The sequence below is a fragment of the Hippoglossus hippoglossus genome, chromosome 14, assembly GCF_009819705.1.
Source record: "Hippoglossus hippoglossus isolate fHipHip1 chromosome 14, fHipHip1.pri, whole genome shotgun sequence".
Lineage (NCBI taxonomy): Eukaryota > Metazoa > Chordata > Actinopteri > Pleuronectiformes > Pleuronectidae > Hippoglossus > Hippoglossus hippoglossus.
The window spans coordinates 936,776-961,348 of record NC_047164.1 but is presented as its reverse complement, the minus strand read 5'-3'; the positions used below and the strand labels follow the sequence as shown (position 1 = coordinate 961,348).

General features: G+C 44.4%; 2 long non-coding RNA genes across 2 annotated transcripts; one reads left to right on the top strand and one right to left on the bottom strand.

The window, feature by feature from the left end:
* Positions 1 to 22,255: 22,255 nt before the first annotated feature.
* On the bottom strand, positions 22,256 to 22,724 carry LOC117774396. Its single transcript, XR_004616061.1, has 2 exons — positions 22,692 to 22,724; positions 22,256 to 22,656 (listed from the first exon to the last, which is right to left on the bottom strand). It is a non-coding gene; the product is annotated as an uncharacterized LOC117774396 (long non-coding RNA).
* A 1,318-nt stretch (positions 22,725 to 24,042) lies between these two features.
* Positions 24,043 to 24,573, top strand: LOC117774397. The gene is made up of 3 exons (XR_004616062.1): positions 24,043 to 24,177; positions 24,221 to 24,499; positions 24,532 to 24,573. It is a non-coding gene; the product is annotated as an uncharacterized LOC117774397 (long non-coding RNA).

The window sequence follows — 24,573 nt, the reverse complement described above, 5'->3', positions numbered from 1 at the left end:
CTCAACTAAACAGTTTCAAAATACAAAACAAGGTTAAACAAAGGGTTGATCTCATTTCTGTTCTCACTCTTGGTTCCTGTCAAACAACCTTGAGGTCACCGCTCCACTGCAGGCGTGTTCATTCCAACAGCCTCCCTCCCGGGCGGGTACCGTTCAACCAGGGTCATCGGATCACTCAACAGATCATGTTTTAGTTTGATGTCGTTTTTAATCCCAGAAAAACTGAAAAACTCAAACCGCACGTTACTGTGAATCAGATAAAACATAATTTGTAGGAAACAGATTTGAGAGCTGTGGTGACGAAGCAACGAGGAGTTACAGATAAAAGAATGAAGATATTCAGTGACTGAGATTTCTCGGTAACATCCTCCTCTCTGATCTGTATCTGTAGAGTCTCCGGAGACGTTAAGTGCGTCTGCAGGGTTTTGTTTCCTGAGTGAAAACGGCCGAAGCGTCTCCTCCGTGTGGAGTATTGATTCAGTGGAGTCAGACAGAACATCACAGCGACTCACTGGACTGTGGCTGCTGACTCTTAATGGACACAGCTCCCAGTGAAGTCAAGCTGTGCTCAGCTGCGTGTGTGCCAGCACGCCTGCCGGGGCTTATGGGATTGAATGGAGAGAGACAGACGGAGAGAGGGAGAGAGGGAGAGAGAGAGAGAGAGAGAGAGAGAGAGAGAGAGAGAGGGAGAGAGAGAGAGACAGAGAGAGAGAGAGAGGGAGAGAGAGAGTTTATGACACTGACATTTATATTTGACAGTGAAGGTGAACGTACATGAAAAGCTGCTTCGACCTGAATGAATCAAACTGCAGGTTAAAGGTCAGCAAAAACAAACGCTGCAGATTGTTAATGTGATTTAAATGAACCAAACCAACTGGGACAGATCCTCTCATCTCCAAAACAACTGATTCTTTAGAAGAACGACTCCACGTATGACCGACACCGTTATTATTATTATTAAATGTACATGAATGTTAATGTAGGTTAATTGATTTGGGCCAAAGAATTCAACAATAGAACAACAAACCTTCAAGTGACCACGAGGTAATGACAAGAACTGCACAGCTGCACCGGCACAATCCAAAATATGACCATATGACCATATGACCATATGACGCCCACTAATCGGTGATGAACGTTGCTTTTTGAAAGTGTCAGAAGCCAAAAACATCAGCAACCACTGGTGAACACTTTATATTCTGCTACATCTCAAACTGCCGGTTTTAAAAACTGACAAATCTCCTCAAAACGCTGCATAATTCAATGATTTCATAAAGTGAAACAGTCGATAATACTCGGCTCTGAGTCTCTGCCCTGATCCAGGCTGAAGGGATTCATCATCGACAGACATTTTGATAGTATTACCACATGTGGAGGAGAGAGGGCGAGAGAGATGAATATGTATGAGTCAAAGGAGAGAGAGAGAGAGAAACACAGCGGAACTAAACCGCCGCACACTCTGCTGTCAAATCGCTGCCTCCGTCTCCTCAACTCGCCGTAACCCACATACTGTAACTGAGCCTCGGCCCCACGCACCAGTGCACCGGGAGGGAAGCGGCAGCGCTGTGGGAGAATAGACCCGTCACATCTGCACGAGGCGAAGAGACGAGGCTTCAGAGGGAGAGAAACGTGTGTGTGATCGTTTCTGTCCTGTTCCTGCTTCACGTGGAGCAGGTGTCATGGCGTCCTGAAGACGCTCATAGCAGATACACGTTTTAATTCTGTTACAAGACAGATAATTAGCAAAATGGAAATCCTGATCCTGGTGCTGCTGAAAAGCGAAACGCATTTTAACTTGAGCTTCCGCCCTGTGATGTCATGCCTCCACCAGCCCGTGCAGCTTCTGTCCCTCCAGATGTTCCTGATGTCGTCGACAGAAACATAAAGTAAATACATTCACGATAATAAAAAGGTCACAACTCTGCAACATATATATTGACGATATGTTATATATACTGTATCTTTCAGGCTCTAGTTGTGTTATGTGGGTCAACAACACAACTTTACACAACATGGTGACGAGTCCAGAGGTGGTTTGGACGATCGGATCATAATCGTCAGTATCTGATATTTTTATTTATTTATTTTATGGGTTTTTTGTTACTTAGCAAGAAGCTAATGAGAAGAAGTCAGAGCTGAGAAGTCGTCTTGTGTCTGGAAATAACTCAAATCAACGAACTCTCACGAACTCCATGTTAGAGCCATTCAAATATAATATTTCCAGATTTTCTTTACAATAAAAGACGACATATGAGACAGCAGAACTCATGAGTTTCATAAACCACCTGAGATCTTCCATGAATCCAGAGTCGCTCGGCTGCAGAGGACATTTCAATACGAGTTTATTTCAGTGGATTACGACACATTTGTTCCACCTGGAGTTCGGACCGAGTCATTTCAGACGGGGGGGGGGGGCACCATGTGACAGGAGAGAGAGACAGTGGAGGAGGAAACCGAATTTAATTACGGTGAAGATGAAGCGAGGCGAGAGGAGGCGACGAGGGAGGAAACAGACGGGTAATGATCCGAGAGGAGGGAGGGAACACGCAGAGAGGTAAAGAGCCAACGAGCCCAGAAACAGGAAGCTGAGATCCCAGAGCGCCACCGGGCCGCTGACGAATCACACGCAGGCTGGTGACAGACCCGGGGAGGGGGGGGTCGACCATCACAGTTTTTAAATAAAACCCTGACACCAGGACGCGCTCGTCGTTTCTCATTATCACCTCCTGCAGGATCGCGCTGGTGTTCACGACAACACGAGGATCACACGACCAACGATCACTCGCCCGGCGGCGCGTAGAACTTTACAGCTCGGAAAAACATCCAGCTCATTTCTCCAATTAACAGTCTTCTACATCCAAACTCAATTAAAACTAATTGGTTTAATTAATTAATTGCCCCCCCAGCAGACATTAACTACAACTCCCAAGGTGCATTTCACAAAGAAGCCTCCAATCACGGAGCTGAACTATGCGAACGTTGGACGTTGACGATAAAACTAAGAAACAATCTGCTCACGTTTTAATTCAGTGTCAGTTCTCATCTAACTCGCTTCTTCTCCATGGCAACAGCTGCAAAGGCTCATGGGAAATGTAGGATTAATGGCCCTCAGCCAAACTAACAACCTGATGCGAGTTCAAATAATTAGAACTGGTCGTCTCATGGGGTCATTAATAAGATGTTGACCTTTGACCTTTCGGATGTAAAACGTCATCACAGCATAATTTAATCCCATTTGACATTTGAGTGAAATGTCATAATTAACATGTAAATCTGAATTAAACAAAACATTTTGATCATTTACTGAGACATTGACCTTTGACCTTTATTCCATCAGGTCAGCCTCTGAATGTTTCGCCCAATTTAACTATTTAATTTAATTTCTTCGGGCCGTTCAGACGTCGTGTTCATGAGGTTAAAAACGTCTCGGCCATATTTAAAGAAAAGCTCTCAACCTTCTCTGGAGATATCACGAGAACAGGAAGCTCATCCCGAAAAACAAAATGTCTCCAGGTTCCACGGTCGGCGACGCTGAGGAAAAACTAAACGCTGTGACATTTACACAGAGTGTGTGTGTGTGTGTGGGGGGGGGGGGGGGGGGGGGGGGGGGGGGGGGGTGATAAAAGACACGAGAGGAAACTATAACGAGCTGAAAAGACAGAGGAGGAATATTTTTAGAAGAAGGCTCGTGGGTTCAGTCAAATCTAAAGTTTCTAAATAAAACTTTCCACGTTACGTTCACACATCACTGGTGTTTCAGCTGCTTCACTGTGAATCATGTAAATTCAGCGTTTGAGGTTCCTGCTTTTCATCTTCACCGTGTTCTCCTCGGCCGTAGATGACATCACGTCCGCGGGTCTGAACCCTGAACGCTGCCCGAGCGTCACGTGGCTCAGACTACAGTGCAGATCTGCTCCACAGCAAATCACAGCGTTTAAAACACTCCGATTGTTCTCAAGTGCTCCCGAACCCAAAGAATCTATTTATAATGGACGACTGCGTCTGGATCGGTTTCTTCTGAACATGTGAAAACCATTTCACAGCTTTTCTTAACCGACACACGGATCCAGCAGCTGCACACACACGTACTTCACTGATAATAACGCTGAGCTCGTCCATCTCCAGCCAAGCACCAGCTCCAACTGTAATGTAAACTGGAGCCTGGTTCCAGCTGTGGTTTCCAACCGTGTCCTCACAAGACAATAAAAAACCCTCCGGTGACACGTGGAACAAATAAGGTCTGCAGACGGGAGGAGGAGGAGGAGGAGGAGGAGGAGGAAGCTCGACTGAAGGATCCACAGCTGGGACTGTTCCTCCACTTCCACACACTGATTTAAGAGTTTTCAACAAGACGCTGCAGCCACTTAGCATCTAACAGCTGGGGGAGCTCCGCAGTGGAGGTCGGATCAGGTCAGACATGAACCCCCCCCCACCACACACACACACACAGTTTCCAAAGCTGCACAATCTAGTGTCTATGACATAATGTCTATACGACATTAAAGAACGAAACTCTGGTGAAAGTGAACTTCCTAATTCCACATCTAGTAAGAATCTCTCTCTATATTTAGGGAACTGATATTTCAGAGATTTCTGTGGTTTTAGTGAAACAGGAGAAGAAGCAGGATGAAGTCTTTTCCACGAAGACGTTTGAAATGACTTTACTGTAAACCCTCGGACTTCAGTCACAGAGGTAGCACAGCTCAAGTTACTGTAAACTGGTCCAGGTCCATTTAGCCGGAACAGAAACAGAAACAGATAATATTTCTCACTTACTGGAAATGAATGATCTGCAGCTTCTGGCCACAACTGAGCAGTCAGAGGGAAACTGCGTCTCCCGGCACAGAAAGCTGGACGTGGTGAAGACGCAGCCGCTGAGCCAGGACAGAAAATCCCGGTCTAATCTTCACAGTCAGGGGTGAAAGGTTTTAGAAGATCTTCAGAGTGAGCCTGACAGAGATTTGGCCGTTTAAAGCCTCCACCAGCAAATCCACCGGTCCCTGAACGCCTCTCTGACGTGGCCTGGTCGAGTTTCAGTGCATATTCTGAGGGTAATACAGTAAAGCACGGTAAAGCTAAAACCACAGTGGAAATCTCACAATGATCCTTTGTTAAAGTCAACTGGGAATCGCTGTGATACTGGAGACAAATGAGAAAACCTGATGATTCTCAGGCAGGTTCTGGAGTTATGATAATCATATCATTCCAGGTGGACTCGTGAAGATCGTGTGTGACGGAGTCCGGAGGTAAAAAGATCTGCAGAATGTTGTGTTAGTCACATTTAATGTAGAAAGATGTCCGTTCAGATCGGAGTTGACCTTTGTCAAAGGAGCAGTGAGCGTTCTGAAGTAGGTCTGACGCCTCCGTGAGGCGAACGTCCAACAAATCACTACTGCTGCTGAGATGTGAGTTCTGAACAACGCCAGTAAGTAAAGATGGACGACGCTTCCTCCTTCTGTAGTAAAATCAAGCCAAACTCTCCCAGACGACATCCGAGCCGCCATCTTGTGTTGGTGACGTCATTTGCACAAGCCCGACCAATCAGGTGTCAGCTGATTTTTGGTCCATGTCCCATGTGGTAACACGGAGGAGGCAGGTGTTTAATGGGCTGAGATCTTTATCTCCACTTTCTGACTGTTGGATCAGTAACTTTGTTTAAAATGATAAACACACACACAGAGAACATCCACATTTCAAAACATGAACATGATTACAAGTCATGTAAAGTAATAAAATATATTAAATAAAGTAAACTAATATTTTTTTTAAGATAACGAAACTGGAACTAAAGAAAAACTATAAATCCAGATGATCCAACAGGAACATTCCTCCAGTATGTATATATTTGACATTTGATTTCTTAAAGCCTTTGAATTTTTGAGGATGTGAAGACGTTTCCGTGTCTGAAATGCGTTTGGTCGGATTATTAAACACACACACACACACACACACACACACACACACACACACACACAGTCGTTCTGAATTCACACCTCCCTCCACTGACCTCATTAGCTACTAGTTTCAGTTTCTATCCTCCCCCAAATCCTGATCCTCTAAATCCCCCTCCACTCACCCCACCCCCTCCCCCACCACTGTCTGCTCTCCTGCTTTTCGACCTCCCCGTCGCGTTGGGCTCACTCGTGCACGTGGAAGCTGTTTCACGAAAGAAATAAAGTCTCTGAAAATCCTGGATCTCTGAGGTTCACTGTTCAAACTGAACTGATTCCTGCCTGAGCCTCGGGCTTCAGTCACATTCATTACTACAGCTATTAACTCAAACCGGATTTGGGCAGAGTCGTTTGTTCTTGACCTTGAAAACATTGAGTTTCATTCACTGAGATATAAAACTAGATTTTTCGGGGGGGCCGGGGGGGGGGGGGCTGGTATTTGGTGCAAAAGTGTAACGTACAAAAAACAACATCCCTAAAACACAGATTTCTTGCGACCCAACCTGTTCCGGACTCGGACCTCGTGCACTGTCCTCGCTCCCGTCAAGTCATATCTGCATTAGCACACAAATACCAAACAGACCAGAATGTAACGAACAGTAAACACTATCCAGTTAAACATTTCTAATGTCCTCAGACGAGGTTTGAGTTCGTGTGTCCCAGCTCTCGTCTCACGTCACCGACACTGGGACCATTTGAAAACTCTTCAGTCTTTTTGTGGGTTTCAAGAATTTACACAACCTTTGTTTGTCAGTGTGGAATTTTCCTAAAACAACCGTTGTGACCACAGCGGCTGACTCTCTCTCTCTCTCACTGTCTGTCTCTGTCTCTCGCCCTCTCCCAGTCCCCGGCAGTGTTGCTGTGACTCAGTCGTCCACACAGGACAAACTCTGTCCGCCGTCCCTCCGTCCTCCTGTTTACACAGAGACCCAGTGAGACCATCTGTGTTTAACTGCTGCAGCGTCTACACACAGTTTAAAGGAGCTTGGAAAAGGCAGAACTGCAGCGGGGGGGGGGGGGGGGGGGGGGGACAAAGGGAGGATTTGAGAAATCTAAAGTGAGGAGGAGGAGGAAAGGACATGGGGAGTGATGAAGAGGAGGTGGAGGAAGATGGAGGCAAAAAGCAAACGGCTGTGTAGAGATTGAAACACCCTCACGAAGAAATATATATATATATATATGTATATACGTGATCAATAACCTTTTCTTTTGTTTGCAAACGGTACAAAATAATTGTCAACATGTCAAACATCCACCTTCTGAAGGCAGCAGAGCGACCGGTGCAGAGGTCCACGTCCCCTCATGCAGCTGCAGGTAAAGTCCATGAAGTCCAAAGGTTCACGGCTTTAAACAACCAGCACAGAAAGATGACCTCGTTACTGGGAAATGAGACGGAACCGCTTTGACTTCCAATGGGAATCCAGAGCGACTTCAGCTCTGAGGGTTCTTATTGGATAAAAGAAAGAAAGTGGTGTTAAATTCTGCAGAGTCACACAACGGCCACCAGGGTTAAAAGCAAGAGGGGGGGTGGGGGACGTCAAATGTTAGCATTCCTGGCTGGTTTCCTTTAAGCCGTTTGTATATGAATGAGCAGTTGCCACGGTTACAACCAAAGCTGTCAACATCTGTAGAGATGAGACGGAGAGAATAAAAAGAGAGAAGGTGAGGAAACGGAAAAAAGATCAACAGCCGAGGAAATCAATCACACTCATCAACACTTCAGTCTTTTCCAGTTTCAGTCTTTTATTCAGCAGCAGCCTCGAGTCTGTGGAGACGCTCGACTCACGACGGAGCACAAGCGCGCACACACACACACACACACACACACACACACGCACACACACACACGCACACACACACACACACATTAAAACTCTACCCTAGCGTGACGTGGGTTTTAGCTACTCATCAGAAATAATCTCCGTCCACATGAACACATCTGAAAACACGTCACGTCACCGTTCACGTAAACATTGATCCTCATTTGTTAGCTAGGTCATTTTAAACGTCTGTGGTTCATCTCGCTCAGAGTCTGTATCTGTGATTTATTTCTATAACTGAATGTGTAATTTACAAGCTGACACATTCAAATCTCACGCGACGAACCCGACTCACTGCTGAAGTCCACAGAGACTCGGTGTGTGAGAGCGAAGCTAAAAATACGAGCCGCTGCCTGGCTTCTCTTTTCTGGCCAATTTAATCTTCTTCTCTGCCTCCTGCCATGAAAGTGTGAGGCCAGAGAGCAAGTGATTCACACAGAAGTGGAGGAAATCTGAAAAGCTGCAATGTTACGACTGCAGCCTCCCTCTTGTAGCGCAGCGCTCGGCTGACGACCTTCGACCTCGGCAGCAGAATGACGGCCTGACACTCGGCCTGACACTTTCACTTCGCTGACTCAGCGCTTTAATAAAGCCGACTGATCATCCAACAGACCGGTGGCTTTGGGCTCAACGGTTTCCCTCAGTGGCAGAAACCTCCATCGACTCATGTGTTGTAAACTATTTCCTCCCTCGGGCCCAGAATGTAGGACAACTTCCTGTTTTATCTGGATAACAACACTGATGGTCAACGTTAGCTACGAGTATGAACACGGACGGAAGCTTCTGCTCGGAATCTTCGTTCAAGTGGGAAAATTCATGTGAAAACCAAACAACTCAGAAAGTCTGCGAACATTTCTGTTCACAAGTTTAACCAATTAACCAATTAACTGATCATTAACCTTATCAACAATTTGTTATCAACCACTTGCAGACGTTCTTCTGAAGAATGTTTATTAGTTTCAAATCATTTATTCAGGTAAGTATTGATATTGTGTTTTTACACCTGATGGTGGCGCTGTGGTGAAAAGTCAGAGGGAAATCTATCGGACGGCTTTTGAGATATTTCATGTAGAAGCATGAATATCGACCTGATTCAGCAGACGAGTGGAATCACAACAGAAAGTGTCCTGTGGAGATCTGCATGTTGTTGTTCGAGCAGAACCTCTGAATAAATAATGGCCGAGGTCAGTCGGAGAGAGTGGATCAGCAGGGAGGAAACCAGGGGGAAGACAAACACTGACCTTCAGTCGCACCAGCACACGAGACGACAGCGCTCACACAGCTGACGTCTCAGACCTTTAAACACGTCCTGGTACTTTCACCAAGTGAGACGCTCTCGGCTAAAACACCCAGAATAAATTCAGACTGAAACATGAACAATCTCTGGAGAAAATCTCATTTCCCGACAGCAGCAGCTGCGTCTGTGCACGGCTCCTCGCTGCACAATAAAAACAGAAAACCTCCAGGATTTGTTGCCGTTGGGGGAGGTAACCGGGGAGACGGCCCGGGGCGAGCCGTTCTGACACGGTGCCTTGAATTCATCATCTCCAATGGCTTTCATCTGAGGTCAGAACCCCCCCCCCCCCCCAGCCCCGAGAGCGGCAGCAGGAGGCTTTAATGAAGCTGCAGGTCCAACATGACGTCTGTGACAAAACGTGTCTTTCCCTGTGTCCACTATGTGGCGCTGTGAATGATTTCTGCTGCAGATTTGAACACACAACACAACAACCACTCGTATCTCAGCATGTAAATTAGATTTGGAGAAGACTCCGACCGAATCCTTCAGACATATAGAACTTTGACTTTTTATGAAAGTATTCGTACGTTCAATCAAACGGATACAGACTCAAAGCGAGGTCGTTTTCCTCGTGGTCCAGTAGATGGCGCTCTCTAACAACATTACTTCCTGAATTATCAGTAAACAAAGCCGATACTGTCACGTTGTCTTTGCTTCAATATTTAGGAAACTAGCAAAGTTAAATTGCGACACCAAAGCATCGGAGGAGCGTGTGGACGGATTTCAGGTTCTACTGATCCCAGTTTCACAACATTTGCTCAAATCACAGATTTATTGATGAAATTATATTTTGGGTTCGGTTTGGGCGAAAGACAAAATAAAATCAACAAAATGCGACAAAGAGAAATGATGGTAGATGATGAATGATTTAATGCTACTTGTAGCCGCGTTGGTTTAAAGAAGAGAAACCGAACTGTAGAATTTAAAAAACGTCTCTAAACCAGTGAATGTCTGAAAAGACAAAGTGCAGCTTGAGGTGCGGAGGCGAGAAATGTAGGATAAAGAACAACGGGTGGAGAATCGTTCAGGGACTCGGTGTCAGCCGAGTTTCACACAGTGATGAAAGCAAGAAGCTGTTTTACATGAGGCTCCACTGACTCTGATCTATATTCATCTGAGAGCCTGAGAATCACAACACGAGCATCTTCCTGCTGCTGTATCACCGTCAGTGGAAGTAAAGGAGAAAAGGACCTGCAGAGGACGATGAGACAGAGAGACAGAGGTCAGAGGTCAAACATGGACACATCTGACTGGTCTGTTTGTATCTGGACCCTCAGAGCAAGGACACTGAAGGAGAATCTGCTGTTAGAGACATGAAGCTGACCCTGTGTGTGTGTGTGTGTGTGTGTGTGTGTGTGTGTGTGTGTGTGTGTGTCTGTTCAGTCCATTAATAATAAGGTTCGTCTCTCACTGGCACCAACAAGTCAGACAGACAGAATAATCGGTGCAGCCGGACGGAGGCTTCAGAAAACAATAAACTGTGAATCCGACGATTTAACAAGAGCTGATGAAATATAATGTCTCCATTCATTCATTTGTTTATGTCGTTTTATAAATTCACAAGTATTGAATTAAAGCGGCAAACAGCGATGATCGGGGCCTCACGTACGTTGGACTTATACCGGGCGATAGAAGCAAATGAAAGTTCCAAACTGTAGGTGGCGCTATGGACACGTTAACATATTGTCATGTAGACGTCTTCAGGTCGGGACTTTATAATCCAACGTGAAGATTTAGGCAGATACGTTTTGGAATAGAGCTCCATCAATTTATCGATTAAAATCAGCTGATGAGCCTTTGCATTCGTTTCCCTTTGTGATCTGAAAAGTTATTTCCCAGAAGTTGGAGGCAGATCAGTTTCCTGGTGGAACGTCAAACTTCCGCCTCTCAATGAAGACTCAGTCTCATCGTGTCTGCAGATTCTTGTAAACACAGATTCTCAGGTTGTTCTGATTGATTCTCTCGAACCTTGAACCCTCATTGGCTCGTTCAGCAAACTGCCAAAATGACCACTCAATTCAAAATGGCCGACTCCCTGTTGGTTTTAGGCCATTTCTCCGGAAGGCTTTTTTTTTTTTTACATCTGTGCCCGATTCATGTGCCGACCAACGTTCATGCATCTTGTGAAGCAGAGGGAGAGAAGCCATTTGACCACGGCCACGAACAAGACCCGTTTCAGGCCGCCGCTGCAGGGGCGTGGTCACATGTGGTCGTGATGTGGTCAGAGCGACAAACCATCAGCACGATCATTCAGCTCCTTCACAGCTCGTAGGATTCTGCTCGAAGGCTGAGTCGTACCTTCCATCGCTGCGGAACTCAAATTCTCGTCAGGTAGTTTCGTCTGATTAAGTTTCTCGAACTAAAAACGACTTGGTTACGGTTCAGGAAAGATCCCGTTGGTGGTTAAAGGAATAACAGTTAACTATTGATTGACAGGAAAAGGCCAAAAGATAACAAATTGTTTTCATTTCATAAAACATGATTTATCCAGGTATTTTTAAAAAGAACAGCGTGATCCCAGAATGCCTGAGCACGTTTCCAGCAGGGTTTCATTTCAGTGTTTGGTTTGAGTGTCTTCAGAGTGTCACTGCCTGAACTGACCTTGAATCCCGACCTGAGGGAGAACACAGATTTCCCAGAGGTAAACAAACAGACTGAAATAAAAAGCGACTGCAGGTGGAGAAACGTGAGCGGCTGAAAGAAAATGAACAAACTGTCCTGGAGGTCACTTTGTCTGAGCCGGCGTTAATGAAACATGACTCAGAGTTCGTCGACCCTCCTGCTCGGCTCCTCTTACCACCATTTTCTTCTTTTGTGCGCCTGCCAGAGGTGACGCGTCAGGTAATGGCTTCCTCAAACAGCTGGAGGGGTCAGGGGTCATATGACTGTAGCCCCCCCGGCCAATCAGCAGCAGCCACAGCGCGCTCAGCATTCCTGAATGTCTGCGGATTGTTTGATATTGGATAACAGTGATTCGCTCACAGCGTCGGCTCCTCTGCATTCTGACATGTTGTGGCTCAAGGAGCTGGTGTTCTTTTCCTTTTCACTTCAGGGACCAGATGAAATAACAAACTTCATACGTCTCTAGAATCTGAACAGTTGAATTTAACATCAGACACCAGACGTCACCTCTGTGAATGTAAACGGTGTCATTTCACTTAATCCAACATGAACATGGTTGGGTTCTGAAAAATGGTTCCAACCAGGTTCTACTTCCTTCAGGGCCGGTTCCTCTCGGACCGAATCTCCACACCGGTTCATTTCTGTTCCTGAGCTCTGACCTGAAACAGTTGCTCTGCTCACAGGCAACACAAACATCCAGCTTGTGTGAAGTCAACATGAACTTTGACTCTGGTGGCAACTCAATCTCTACACGGCTCCGACAGCTCATCACCAGAAGCTACAGGAAGAGCTCGTCGCTACCTCGGACTCAACAAACGGCCTAAACGCTAAACGGTCCAAAGTACAATTGTAGATTTCAACACCGGGACGAAAATGTGTGAAACAATTCCATGTAAAGCAGGAACAGGACAAACTTACTGAAGCACCTGACGACACACAGATCCATTTGGAGGTTCCCTGTGTGATAACGTGTGTGACCCCTTGAGGAGCACGACAGCCGGTTTAGGAGCTTGAATTGAAACGACGAACCTCAAACGAGCTAAAACTACGTTATTCACTGAACTACGCAAAACAACAACCTTCGTTTCAAACTAATTTGGCTCATTTTCCTCGTCTTCCTTTTTTCTGAGCGATTCAAAGTCTCGATTCAGCTGAAGGGAAATCTACCAGCGTCCTCGTCGTGGTCGTTCTCTCAGAGACGAGTTTGACTCTGGCATAAAATACAAGAGGCTGACTCATCAGTCATCTGGATCCTTCCTGCTCGTTATCACATCACTTCTGGCAGCCTGCTCTCAACCACTTACAGCTAATGGCGAGTCGAGGGTTGAGATGGACGAGGCGGCCGTGTCCACGTACAGCGCAGGTGAGGGAGGGAGGGAGGGAGGGAGCCACAGATTCCACTGCTGCCACAAACAACCGAGGACCGGTCCACCTACAAAGCTCTGATCGGTTCTGACGAGCTCATCACAGGACCTGTGCGATTCGCTGAGTAAATCAGATTAAATGTTTCCTGTCAATCAAACCTGGTGGAAGTCTCGTCTGTCACAGCTACAGTAGATGGAGTAGGTCAGGGGGTGGGGGGGTGGGGGGTGTTCCATGTTGTTTGGGGTCAGCCGTGTTTAAAAGTATCGGCCTTTGTTCAAACCCCATCAAGTGTGAAAAACGGGGGCAGAGCCGCAGCCTCGTCTCCGCTCCGACAGGACGAACACGTGGACGCCATTAGAAAGGAAACACTAACCTGCCGGTGGGTTAATGCTGACGGCCCTCGCTCACGCAAACAGGACCACGGACACGCGTGTGTGGTCGGACGTGAGTTACACTCTTGTAGTTTGGGAGGAACCCGCAGAGACTCGAGATCAACAACTACACAAGTTGGTTAGAGACGAGCGGGAGACACAAACAAGACCTGTGACGGAAATCAAACCTGTGACGGAAATCAAACCTGTGACGGAAATCAAACCTGTGACGGAAATCAAACCTGTGAGCGAAATCAAAGCTGGAGGTTTATCATTCTGACTGACAGGTTGACATGTTCGTCAATAAACCAAAAAACAACTCACAGAAGAATTTGACGTCGAACTTTGACAGCCCCAATCAGATTTGGGAAATAAGGGATGAATAAAATCAGAGAGTGTTTAAATAGTATATTTGTGACTAAGAAACCAGAGGGCCCCCTGGTGGCAGAGTTTTCTTAGGCCACTGACTCAAGGGAATTGATTGTTCAAGCTGATGTTTTGGTTAAATATCTTCACGACAGATGAAAACTGTCCAAACCCCCGACAGAATGTGGATCTGAAACTCAAGAGTCTACAACCTGAAAGCAGAACCAGTGTTTGTTCCAGTTTGACTCCTTCAGACCAGTGAACGTCAACAGATGACACAGGTTCACGTTTCATAGTCAAGATGGTGACCGACGACAAACAGGATCTGAAATCGGAGCTAAAAACACAACTTCTCATCTGAAAACTACCGGCCCCACTCGTCCGTCAGCGACTGGGCACAGACTTGATGACGTCGTGTTTTTGTTAGAAACCAGTGGTTTCACGGACGTCAGTGAACATGTGTTTGTTCTGCTGCAGCAGTGACGGCAGGTTTATCAGCACCAAGGACAACAGGTTACAGTTTAACTTTAAACCTTCAGTTCGGCTCAAAGTCAAATAAAACGTCCTGAAGTGAAACTGCTTCACGGAAGAAATAGAGTCCTTCTTCTTTTCGGTTTCCGAGAGGAACAATGAAGAAGCTGCAGTGAAACCAGAGCAGGTTATTGGTTCTGTAAAGTTCCCACGACACTCGTACTTCACTTTAATTCACCTGCAACGTTTCCATCCTGGGTTTAGATGCTGGTGTGAAAACTCCAGTAACTGGGAATCACAGGTTGTTTGACACAGAGCTGCATTCATCTGCTTCTGTGAGGGAAGAGATTTACTAAACAAATTATTGTCTAAGGATTTTTATGTTTAACACAAACGAGGAAACACGTGTGTCGTGTTTTTGTGTCTTCACCAAAATCGAATCAGCTCATCCTTGAGTCAAACTGAACCTTTGTACCAAATATGAAAGTATTCCCTGGATGTGTTCCTGAGATTCCACGTTCGCAAGACAAAAAACTAATGTTTTGTAAGGTCACAGCGGCCTTGACCTTTGACCTCGAGCAACAATATCCAATCAATTCATCCGTGAATCCAAATGAATGTTTGTGATAAATATGAAAACATTTCCTCAAGGCTTTTCTGAGATATCGTGTTCACAAGAAAGAGACGGGGGGACAACCTGAGAACATCCAGCCTCTGGACGCCTGTGGTTCTACGTGTCGACCAATCAGACTCATCTGAGCTCAACGTGACGTGTTCACTCTTGTTTTGTGACATCACAGTGACCGTGACCTTTAACCTCCGAACACCAAATTGCAATGAGTTCCTCTTTGAGCCGAACCGATCATTCACACCACATTTGAAGAAATTCCTCGCAGGCGTCGTTGAGACATCGTGTTCACAACGGGACGAGAGACTGAATCCCTCCAGAGGCACGGGAATAAATAAATAAATCTCCAACTTTTACTGGAGCTCGTTTGAAAACAAACTAATTCTTCATTAACTTATTTGACCTTTTTAACGAATAATCATTTTCACGTTAACGTTCACTTCCGCGTCCTGCACCACGTGAGGAAACCCCACAAAGAGACGCCCCCAGCCCCTCCCCCACCTCCCCCGGCCTCGCCCCTCTCTGGTTTGGGAGGATGCTCCTCATGCATCTCAGGCGCGTTCACAGCCTCACACACGCGAACACGCACGCGCAGCCGCATCGCTTTGTATAAAAAGGCTGAAATTGCTTCCAGCTGCAGAGGAAACAAAGATTTCTGCTGTGCACGCTCACTGGGTCCCGCGTGCACGACCACTGGTCCCGCGTGCACGACCACTGGTCCCGCGTGCACGACCACTGGTCCAGCGTGCACACGCACACACACACCGACTCTGCAGCTGATTTCTGCCTCATGAGGTCAGTGAGACAGATTCACTCAGAAGCTTCAACACAAAGTGAAACTGAGTGGGATGAAGATGATGAAGAGGATGAAGATGATGAAGGTGATGAAGGTGCACCCGGTGCTGCGCATCCTCAGCCTGAACGAACCCGCACAGCGGCGGCTCCGCGGCGGCTGCCCCGCGGCTCCAGCGCCGCCCCGCACCGCGGCGGGGCTGTGCGGAGGCCGGGGGGGGGGGGGGGGCACTCACCAGTCGGTGGCGGAGGTCTCGTCGATGACGTCCTGGTAGGCGGTGAGCAGGGCCAGTCGGTTCTTGCCGAGATTCACAGCCATGTTGGAGTCTGAGCAAACATCCAGACCTCTGCTGATGGAGAGAGACACGGAGAGAGGAGGAGGAGGAGTGAGGGAGAGAGAGGGAGAGAGAGAGAGGAGGAGGAGGAGGAGGAGGAGACAAAGACTTCATCCCCAGTCGGACGGGTCCTAGCGCCTAAAGCTCCTGGTCCTGGTCCAAACACACAGAACAACACTGGAACTCTTTGAATCTAATGAACTCAATCAGTTAAATCATTTATTTCATTAGTAAATTCCAGAATAAATATATTCATGGTTTCCTTTGAACCAAATCTTAAAAAGAACCTTTACTGCACCACATTAAATCACATGTTCTCTGTCTCATATTCCCAGTTTGTCTCATATCCCCAGTTTGTCTCATATCCCCAGTTTGTCTCATATTCCCAGTTTGCCTCATATTCCCAGTTTGTCTCATATTCCCAGTTTGCCTCATATTCCCAGTTTGTCTCATATTCCCAGTTTGTCTCATATCCCCAGTTTGTCTCATATCCCCAGTTTGTCTCATATCCCCAGTTTGTCTCATATTCCCAGTTTGTCTCATATTCCCAGTTTGCCTCATATTCCCAGTTTGTCTCATATTCCCAGTTTGTCTCATATCCCCAGTTTGTCTCATATCCCCAGTTTGTCTCATATCCCCAGTTTGTCTCATATTCCCAGTTTGTCTCATATTCCCAGTTTGCCTCATATTCCCAGTTTGTCTCACAGATGTTAACAAGGATCAACTTCCTCTGATCTTCACTCAACAAGAGTCAAACAGAAACTTAGTGATCAGTGAATGAAGCTCAGTCCCATGTGAGGATCCTCTCCCAGGACACAAGTCCAACAGATGCTGATGGAACTGAACACATCAACACATCAACACAACAATACAACAACACAACAACACATCAACACAACAACAGGATTCACTACATGAGAAGAACCAGTTTGTAACTTCATGTTTAAAGTGTTTCTACAGGATGTGTGATGGAGATGAAGGAGCAGAGGAACTGAGGACTTCCTGATGGTGGAAGACGTGAGGAGACATGTTGATCAGAGTCCTCCATCAGACGTTCACCTAATTCTACTTCTTATTCCAGTAGCATCACGTTTCACGTTCTGTCACATGTTTAGTGTTTTATTCTAAAATTCATTCGTTCAGAACTGAGCTTTTATTTTATATATTTTACTTGTTGTTTTTTATTTGTTCAGCTTTCTAACCACGTTTTGAGAAGTTCTATATAAATAAAGATTATTATAATATTCATTATCATTGTTATTATTTTCAGTGTCTATATTTTCCACACATGTTCTATTGGTTATAAATTTAATTATCTCAGACTCAGAATAATCAATAATCAGATTCTGATGTCGACATGTTTGCGTCTCAACGTCCAACCGGTGACGTCACAGGAGCGTAAACAAACGAGATGTGAAAACGTAGATGATGATGTAAACAATAATCCATGAATCAGCAGCAGCTAAAAACCACGTCGTTCATCTGACTCAGCAGATTTTTTTTCTTCGACACAAAGTTTCATTAGTGACGCAGCAGAAAACAACTGATGTTTGTTGAGATCAGTTCTCGTCACGTCTTCGTCTGTTTCGTCTCAGTTGTGATAAAAAACTGATTTCATCACTTTTTCCTTCTCGTTTCATTTAGTTAGTTTCCATCTTCATTAGCTGCTGTGAAAGAGTTTTATAGATAATTAACTGTCGGCTCTTCTGTTGGGGATTATCACGTAATGTCCGTATCCATGACAACACATCTACAGTAAAATCAAATTCACTGTCTCAAAGTCGATTAACAGATTTAATACGTGTTCATGTTTTCACGTTTCTTATTTTCTCTAAAGTCACTGAAGTTAAACACAATTTGTCTTTTTGAATTTAAAATCGTGTTTATTTCTACATTTTGACACTGAAGTTGTTTTTAAATTATTATTTGTATTAACTCATTGTTGCTTGTGTTTGATTTACCTTTTCTGCTGCATCACTTCCTGGTTTGAAACATGCAGCTTTCTTTCTTATTTACATTTCTTTAGTGGACTGTTGAACCGATGGTTACATGCACGCTGCCACCTAGTGTACCAGAGAGTGTGAAACAGGATCTTGTTCATAATCAATGTCCTGAAAATTAAAGTAAGAAATTAATCTATTAAACAAATTCTGTGCTTCCTTCACCCAACCTCCATTTGGACCTGGTGCACCCAAAACATGTGTTTGAGGGCGGAGCCTGTTTAAACACAGAGGAACAGGAAGTAGACCAGTCCAAGTTGTGCTTCGTCACGGGGGTGGGGGAGTTTCTCTTGTTGAATATGTTGTTTCCCTCTAAAGTTTTCAAATGGTTTGATTTAACTTCCTCTCGGACAAAACGTACGATTTTCCGTACGATTTTCTCTTGTTTACGTCGTCGTGTTGTTTCCTCTTTTCCATCTTCAGCTTTTTACGTCAACAAACCGAATCTTTTATTCAACCACAGTGTAAATAAATGTTTTATTTATATTTTCTTGACCAGTTTTCTCAGTTTTGGTTGGAATTTGAACCAGATTGAAAGAAGCTTTCGAGACTTTTGAATAATTCTGCTCTGGTTTCATCAAACCACGCTGGAAACTCTGGGTTTGTATTTGAACCAAAGTCGTGATCTGGAGACGTGTAATTATCTTTAATTATAGAGACGCCTGTTTCCATCTTGTGACAGAATCTGTTCAATCTTCTTTCTTTCTGTGAAACTCGAAGCAGAAACACACTCAGGTTCTTTGTGTTCGTGAAGATGAAGACGTGTGAGTGGATCTCAGCTTCATGTCGAGCAGACGAGGGTCACTCCTCCGTCTCTTTACTGACGAGCATTGATATCAAGTTCATTCTCTCCAGATGTTACATTCTGCAGACGTTTCCTTCACTTGTAAAGAAGAGCTTGAATTCCTCACCGATCAAAAACTCTGAAGAATCAGTTTTTAAATCCAGTTTCTGTAACAAGCAGATTCCCTCAAGTTGAACTTCAGCCTGATGATCGGTCTCCATCTGCAACATTTTCTCTGAGTAACAACAGCAGGACCTGATGGCACCAACCCCGGAGACCTGCAGACCTGGAGACCTGGAGACCCGGAGACACAGAGACACAGAGACCCGGAGACCAAGAGACCCGGAGACCAAGAGACCCGGAGACCAAGAGACCTGGAGACACAGAGACCTGGAGACCCGGAGACCCGGAGACCTGGAGACCAAGAGACCTGGGGGCCCAGGGACCCTCTTTAGGATCTCATACAACACACTCAGTGTCGTTATCAGCTCGTTTCAGGAGAAAAGCTGAGACGTGATCTATGTTTCCAGATGTTTGCTGCAGAAAATGATGCATCACGACAGTTTGGTCTCAAGTTTATTTTATTAAACACGTTTTTAAAGTAAACATCTGAGTTTTCCTCAACAACAACGATGATAATGACCTTCTCAGCTGCTGTAGTTATGACACGTGTGTCAAAACAGAGTGGAGTTGACCAATCAGAGCAGCTTTATCAGGAGGGGGGGGCGGGGGGGGGGGGGGGGGGGGGGGGGGGGGGTATTAAAGAGACAGGAGCTAAAAGCAAGAGTTTGAGACAGAGGCTGAAAAGAGGAGCAGCAGCGATGGTCTGAGGAAAGTGATTCTGAACGTTAGAGCATGAAAACATTTTAAAATCAAAACACTGATGAAACCAACCTGATTAAAGCCTCATCATATCAAAGTTAAAGTCCTGAACTCGACTGTGACTCCGTCCTCCAGGTTTTTCCCTTCAAAGCTCTTTCATTGTAAAGTTTTTGTCAACAGAAAAGGAAAAGTTGACATTTCGGATTCCGCCTCTCCGGCCGGCTGGAGGTGGCCGGTTGCCGTGGTGACTCGGCCGAGTTGAACCCCACACGGGGCGGCCTCACAGTTTTTCTATTTTCCTCTCAGGCTCGTCTGGCAGCGAGCCCACATACCTCAGGAGAATAGGGGGGGGGGGGGGGGCTTTAATTGGAACAAACAGACGAAGGTGAAACTCAAACTCACTTATTCAGATTTATTCGTCCTCGTCTTCACTTCATCTGTTTGTTAACTGGAACTCCTCGATGTTTAAAACACGACGACAGCAGCTCTGTTATGAATAAACTAAAATCTTTCCAGAGAACGTTAATAATAAAGTTATAATATTTCACTCAGCAGAAAACAAACTGTAAATAAAGATGGACAACATGTCAGCTCCTCTGTGAAATGAAGCCAAAACATCTCCATCGCCCCCTGGTGGCTGCAGGAAAGATGATACATTCCTCCATGTCAGCAGATGGGACATGCAGCAAAATAAAAAATGTGTCAGTGGCTGAAATGTCTCCAGGACGTTTGGGCAGATTACTGACAATCATCTTTTTACAGATATTCATGGTGCCCAGAGGATGAATCCTCATGATTCTAGTGATCCTCTGACTTTTCCTCTTGTGCCCCCTGCTGGTCAAAACGTGTACCATTATCTTTTAAAACAGCTAAAACAAAGCATTAACCAGACGGACGACATGACGGCCCCGAGAAGTGATGCCAAAGTGTCTCAATCACCCCCTGGTGGCAGTACAAGTTATTAACCCCCTCCTCTATGTTGGCAGATGGGACATGGACCAAATGACGTCAAACCAGCAAGATGGCAGCTTCAGTTTCAGGATCTGTCGTGTCGTCCATCTTTATTTACAGTCCGTGGTTCCTACCGAAGACGTGAATGTAAAGATTCTCAAACACGTCATTTCTTCTATTTATTTGAAGACCGTTTAAATTCTCACGTGAAACAGGACGAAGTTGTTTCTATTTGTTTTTTCCTGCTTCTCGTCCTCAAAGACAATCTGTGAATCCTGAGGAGTAAAAAGGTTTTGATTGTTTCCTCTGATTGTTTCTGCTCCTTCTTTGTTCGGAGGAGCTCGGCGGCGGCAGGAGGACGATCGATGGATTTATTGATCAGTGCCGAGGGAGGAGGAGACAGATGGAAACACACAAAGGGAGAAACTCGGTTTTCCATCTGTGGTTTCTCTCCTTTTGTCTCATCACAGACCTGAAGAATAAATCAGCTGCAGCGTTTCATGTTAGTAAACCGTGTGTTTACTGAGTTAATGATCTGAAGGTGCTCTTATTTTGTAGGTCACTTCATAACATTTATATTTTATTTGATCGGATATTTTTTATATTCTATTTTATTGATTTCTGTTTTTATTCTCACACACACACACACACACACACACCTTTTCTATTTCCGTGTAAATATTCACACCAAAGAGGAAATGAACACATTCCTCAGTCTGCTACAGGAACATTGTTTCCTACACTGAGTGTGTGTCTGTGTGTGTCTGTGAGTCTGTGTGAGTGTGTGTCTGTGAGTGTGTGTGTCTGTGAGAGTGTGTGTCTGTGAGAGTGTGAGTGTGTGTTTCACTTGAACAATGGATCCTGACTCAGTGTTTAACGTTGAGTGATTCAGATTTTTAGTCTCTGATTTGTGTTGAACTGAAAACACACGACACTTTAAATAATTCATCTACTTTTACTTTATTTGGGTTTTCAGATTTTTAAAACATATAATTTGTTTTTGTTTAAGTTTTGTATTTGATTTTTCAGGAGTTTGGTTGATTTCAGTCGACAGTGAAAACTTTCAAAATAAAAGCCAGAACCCAATGACTTGAAAATAATCAGATTCTAAATCATCTGGAGAAACTGGTTCATAAACAGTGATTCAAAAAACACATTTAAACCAATGAGGGCTAAAAATTAAACCAGAGGTCAAAGGTCAGAGGGGAAATAAATGAAAAGTTCAAACATGAAGTTTCTCGTCAGTGCAGTAGCAGATTCGGATCAGACCGTTGCTGCCCTCTAGTGTTCAGTTTGAAGAACTGCAGGAGATGAGTGCTACTGATAAAATAAGAATTATACATTTTAGGAATAAATTGACTTTCTTCATATAACTAGACACAATATTGTGGATCATAAAATTACAAGCTTATCATTTGACTCAAATTATAACTTTATTCTTCATTTCACAAGATAGTTATGAATTTAAGATAAAGATTAAAGTTTATATTTCTTCAAATGCCTTTATATTGATTCTAAACAACTAATTTTGACAAAATATTTACTCAAGTCACAACTTTTAAATAATTTCCTTTTTCAACTTTTCACATAAAACTAATTTCCCCCAGTAGTTTATCAGTTATGTAGAAAAACAAATACAAACCAGTTTGAGCGAAGTGAGAAATATAAACACGAGTCTCGTTATTTATAACCAGATAACTTTTATTATAAATATACAGTGTTAAAATGGAATGGTACCTGACACTGCAGCCGTTCATCTCTTTTACAAACAGTGGAACTTGAGTTTGTGCTGCAGACGTGAACCAATCAAATCACACAGACGCACGAACAGAGCGTCGATCAACACGAAGTTAAACCTTGAGTCCAGGAAGAGTTCGTCTCTTTCGCTCCGACTGCGTCCAAACGTTGATCTGAGTTTTTTGTTTCATGGAGAAAAAAGACGAACACATGAGAGGCAATGATGCTGAGATCAAAGCAGATCACAGGAAGATGTGACGGAGACATTCATCGATTCTTAACATCCAACAGTTCGTAAAAGAGCCACGTGGAACATTTTAACATCTGAACGTCCCGGAGACGCGCTCTGCTAACGGAGACTACATTTCCCACAAACCACCTCTGCTGCCTTCAAAGAAGATTTATGTCTTAAGAGATTTTTCATTGAGCTTTAAATCTGCCTCAACTGGTTGATAAAATAAAAGTCTTTTAAATTCAACCCTGCGACATTTAGAGCTGAAATTATTAGTTATTGATCAGTAAAGTGACAGAAAATCTAAATTCTTTTATACAAAAATGTGAATAAATTCATTTTAAATCCTGAAAACAATCCTGAATTATTCAGATAACAAAGCTGAGATACACAGAAGATTTATCCACAGTATTTTCAATTTGTTAAATTTAACACACACTGAGTTAAATTTACTAAATTCAGATGTAGGACTAAAGTGAATTTCTCTATATTTATGATTTTAACTGAAAATCTTTGGATGGCTGCTCAGAAGTTTAAAGAAAAAACTTCCTAAGATTCAATGAAACTAATCGTTTGACTCCGACTGATCTCGACGGATCAACAGAATCACAAACATCAGAACTATTCTAATCGTTTGTACAGAAACTGAAGCTGTTATTTTTATATTTTCTGAAATAAAATGATCCAGATTCGCTTCTCAACACAAACAGAAGCTCGACATGTAAAATGTAACTTTCACCGTTCACAGCTGTTAAAATGTCGCATGTGGCCTCTTTCTTATTTGATCATTTCTCTTTTTGGATGTCAAACACTGACATCACACCAACGAACGCTGGCCACTCGCTCGCTAAGTTCTCAAGTCCTTTAGGTCCAGTTTGCTCCGTCCTGCTGAAATCTGCCGTCACGCTTTCAGTCCAACGCAGGTGCAACAGCAGGGGGCGCTGTTCAAGTCAAGGTGGCACGAAGGCGAACCAGCAAATGTAACTGTGACGTTTAAAGATCAGGCACTTGATTCAAAGTCTTCACACAGACGAGCGGCGCCGTTCAGGACTGAAGTCGTGTGCAAAACACTGGAGAGAACAAATGTGTCCAACATGCATAACAAATGTAAACGTTTAAATTTGAACAAAAACATTTTAAACTAAAGAAAACTTGAAAAACTAAAGCTTAAATAACCAGAAACAAGAAGAGACAGAAAAGTATCGTCTCTCGTCGCACTGGTTTAACATCTCTACTCTACACCCCCGCCCCCGTTAAATGACGCCGCTGCGCTTTCACCCGACAACGACCGAACGTCGTTAAAAGACATGAAATCGTTAAAATAAAGACACAACGTCGTAACATTAAAGACACAACGACATTAGCATAAAGACACAACATCGCTAACATAAAGACACATGCATGAAAATAAAAATAATATGGATTTATGGTTGAGGAGAATCAGGAGCTGAGGTTTGACTGAAGCTTCAGAGTGAACCAACGAAATGGTTCCTACATGTTTACAGCTGTTTGAAGGCTGGGGGGGGGGGGGGGGGGGCGCGTCACTAGCTCTTCAAATTCTCATTGGTCCGAACGGTGAAAAGAGAAAAGAGCTCAAGAACAGAATCACACACTTCCTGTGAAGTTGAAGAAGGTTCAACACTTAACGTCGTGAAAACAAGACGACGCTTGTTCAGATCATTTAACTCTCGATACATTTAGCCGCCGCCTCCTCGTTAAGATGGCGTCGGTTTCGGGTGCGAACATTCAGAAAAGCTCTAAACACGCTGGTTTGTAACGAAACGATTTCAGACGACGCAGGAAACAGGACGAAGAAAACAAAGACTTTGATCGAACGTTAACGTGTTTAAGGTTTTAAGAGTTTGTCACATTTTCTGTAGATAAAGATGGACGACATGACAGCTTCTCTAAAGAGGAGCCAAATGATCTGGATCGCCCCCTGGTGGCTGGCTGCAGTATAGGTCATAAACCTCCTCCATGTTAGCAGATGAGACATGGACCAAATTAAATAAATGTTTGTAAAGATGTT